This window comes from Lactuca sativa, chromosome 3 (assembly GCF_002870075.4).
Source record: "Lactuca sativa cultivar Salinas chromosome 3, Lsat_Salinas_v11, whole genome shotgun sequence".
In the NCBI taxonomy this organism is placed as follows: Eukaryota; Viridiplantae; Streptophyta; class Magnoliopsida; order Asterales; family Asteraceae; genus Lactuca; species Lactuca sativa.
The window spans coordinates 94434110-94437737 of record NC_056625.2 but is presented as its reverse complement, the minus strand read 5'-3'; the positions used below and the strand labels follow the sequence as shown (position 1 = coordinate 94437737).

Here is a 3628-nt window from a genome sequence, read left to right as displayed (position 1 = left end):
ATTATGCTAAACATTTCTATTCAAGGCTTCATCACATTCTTCGAATTTTAAATGTATAAGCTTTTAAATACTAATCAATGCATGCAATTTTATTTTAAGATCTAAAGGTAAGATTTTGTATTATACATAAAAATGAAAGTATATTGATTTTTACCATTAACAGCAGTAAACTATACACTTTAAATTTTCATGTTATAAACTACAATATCATGTTTCTGATTTTTTACCATTAACAAGAGTGTAGTATAAAGTTTAAAATTTTATGTTATAAACTACAGTCATATTACTTTTCTGTGACCGCATCTGTAATTTATGCCTAAACTTGAATAAAGTGAAAACAAACACAAATAAAAGGTGCAGTTTAAAGATTTTTATCTTTTTCCGTGTATAACGAGTACCTACACCTGTTGCTTAGCAAATTTTGAATTCGTCGTCCTAATTATATGCATAACTAATCAATGTCAACACTTTAAATTTTAAAACTAAAATTGAAACTTATATCCCAAATTCTCTATATACACTTAAAGATCTAGCATTTCCAATTTCCCATACACTCCCTCATAATGGTAATTTTGATTCGGTTCTCTCATGTTTTCTCTCCTATAACCCTAGACTAAACCTTGGAATAAAAAACGATGGAATGGAGAGGTACACAAGCAGAGGAACAAATGGAGATGCTTCATTTTCTAAACACCATTGCTTCTCTCTCCACCATGTCGATTTCATGAATATTGATCTAGATCCCTATACCATCTGCATCGATTCACCGCCAAGCACCTTATTTATGAATTTCCAGGCAAGAATCTCGAACCTCTCTATTCTCTTATATTATGCTCTAAAGTTTTGTATGTTTGTCACTCAAAATCTCAGGAAACCCTAGCCTCACCACAATCAAACATGTTCCTGTGAAGTCCATGGGATGTTTTGGTGATGTCGGTAACTGGATCGTAAGAAGTACGTGAGAAAACTTTATTTTGGGTTTTTTGTTGTTAGGTTTCTTAATATATCCACATAGGAATGCATATCTACATATCTATCTTATTGGGCTTTTTTGAAGATAAAATAATTTTGTTAGGGTTTTGTTTGCTGCTTTCGATCCCACCACCATTTACAAGTTCGATTTTTTCTACTTCTTTTGGTGACGTTTCCATCAATTAACAACGATACGATTTTGATTTTGGTGATGAATGGATGCAAGTCTGATTTTATGTTCATTGATGGATTTCTTCTCCAGATCCGATTGTAGGTATATTACTTTTGAATAAAAATATTTTCTTTAGAAAAACTCAAGTCTGAAATCTTACGACCTAGAAAGTGGAAACCTGAATACATGAAGGATTTCTACCTTAAAGTCATATTATTGGAGAAAACATTTATTAACATGCTATTTCGTCTAATTCTTTAGGTTTAGGTATGGAAAACTAGAAGCAAATGTTTGTTTTTCAGTTCGTTTGTTTAGGCTTATATTGAAATTTGATATTGATTATGAGTTCATTGAATGATAATCTATATAAAGATTGATTTCTATATGTTAGTGTCTTATTAATAATATGATGGTTCTGTTATGGTTCATATGTATTTAATTTTATGGTTTTTTTCTTTGCAGATAAATTTCAATTTTAGATAAATGCACTTTCTACATCTTTTACTTATGAATCTTTTATGGTCCATATTAGACCTGGAATTTTGAAGCCTACAACAATAAAAGGTGCAGTTTAATATTTTAATGTGCTTCCCCCTTTACCACATGGGTTATCTATAAAATTCTTCATACCTTATAATTTGAATTATATATATATATATATATATATATATATATATATATATATATATATATATATATATATATATATATATATATATATATATATATATATATATATATATTTGACATAAATTCAAAATATTGAATCCAAACAGGGGAAAGTTGATCTTCTAAATGTCTTTGATGGTAAATAGGAAAAGATACTTGAAAGAATGAAGTGTTTCAAAAGCTGGTAGTTTGCTACCAATTGGTGACAAGGAGGAAATCAAGTATCCATCATCTGGACTCACTTTGGTGCTATATAAAGGGAAAAACTAAAGGATTTTGTAAAGACATGGATCACGTGGTTAGAAAAAATGAAGTAAAACTAAAGGTTTCAGTTACAAATTAATATTGTTATAGAGTCGATTGGTTTGTATTTTTAGTTTTTTATTCTGAGCCTCTTAATCCATCAATTTCCCCTTTGTTTTACTACAATTTTACCCTTCGTGAAGCTACAATTTCAATTAGATCTTTAACAATTATCACTTTTAGCAAAGGGTTCAAGTGAAGTAAAGCATCGCGAATTTCTTTTATTATAAGAAGCACTTCTGGCCATTGTAACAAAATCATCTCTATTATATTTATTACTATTTTTTGATTTGTTGTAATTGTAATAATACAAGGAGGCATGAGATGTTTTTTAATCCGTGCTGTTTATCAATGTTTTACGTATCTTTTTTGTAATCTTAATGTTTGGATAAATTTATGTGTATAGATATATATTCGTATGATCGGGCCATGAAACATTGATATGCGTTTTGATAATTTGGTATTCAATCTTAATAGAGTTTACATAACCTTCAATACTAAAACACAAACGTTGATTTATTTAATAATTTTTAATTTAGGATAGACATGATATTCAATAATTTAATTAACTAAAATAATATGATTTTTTTTATTAGTTGGTAGTCAAACCTCTAAGGTTTTATATAAACAAAGTTTAAGTAAATTGATATCAGTCGATATCGATTTAGACACAATCTTAAATTTTTTTTTTTTTTTTTTTTTTCTAATATGAAGTTATATAAATAAGACAAATCTAACCAAACATTTAATGACAAAAATTCTAATATGGAGTCATATTAGTCTTTAGAATCATAACTTAGTTAAATTTTATTAACATAAAAACTAACTATTTAAACTCCAATAATTTTAATATAACTATAGTGTAATACCAACAACTTATTACTTTTATTTCTAATTTTTACAATCTTCGTCCATTGTATTTATTATTTCAAATTATATATATATTTATAGTGATGAGATAAGTATTACAAAATTATATAATAATCTACTATAATATGACATGTTTCCTAAGATAAATTATTCGATGAAAGATATTTAAAGCGACATTCAGCAATTTTTAATATGAAAATCATAAATGTATTTTTTTTGAATACTCAAACGATCCATTGTTTCCGTTTTACATTTTTTTTTGAATGGATTCAAATAAAATAAAATTGTTTCTATATGTAAATTTCAAACCATACATGTAAAAAAAAATGAAAAATAAAGTTATGGGTTTTAGAAAATGACAATAAAGTTAATTGCAATATCTTGGAACACAACTAATAAATCTATCATTTTCTTTATAATACAATCACACACGTATAAATAACAATTATTTTTTTTATGAAAATACTGATAATATACAAATATTTGCCAATATGTCAAATAAAAAGAATGAATTTCATCCCAATTGCTCACTATCCATGACGAGGTCTATAGATCAATCGAGATTGGTCATTGACAATGAAAATTAATAAACAAATATCTTATCATATCATACTTTAGAGATTGGAAAGTGGATTTAAATTG

At 26.7% G+C, this 3628-nt stretch overlaps 1 long non-coding RNA gene across 2 annotated transcripts; it reads left to right on the top strand.

Moving 5' to 3' along the window:
* Positions 1 to 420: 420 nt before the first annotated feature.
* LOC111921841 (uncharacterized) lies at positions 421 to 2491 on the top strand. 2 transcript variants are annotated; one of them, XR_006189299.2, is made up of 3 exons: positions 421 to 954; positions 1607 to 1708; positions 1921 to 2491. It is a non-coding gene; the product is annotated as an uncharacterized LOC111921841 (long non-coding RNA). The 2 variants fall into 2 exon arrangements; XR_002860301.3 differs by having other exon boundaries at positions 439 to 954; positions 1960 to 2491.
* The last annotated feature ends 1137 nt before the right edge of the window (positions 2492 to 3628 follow it).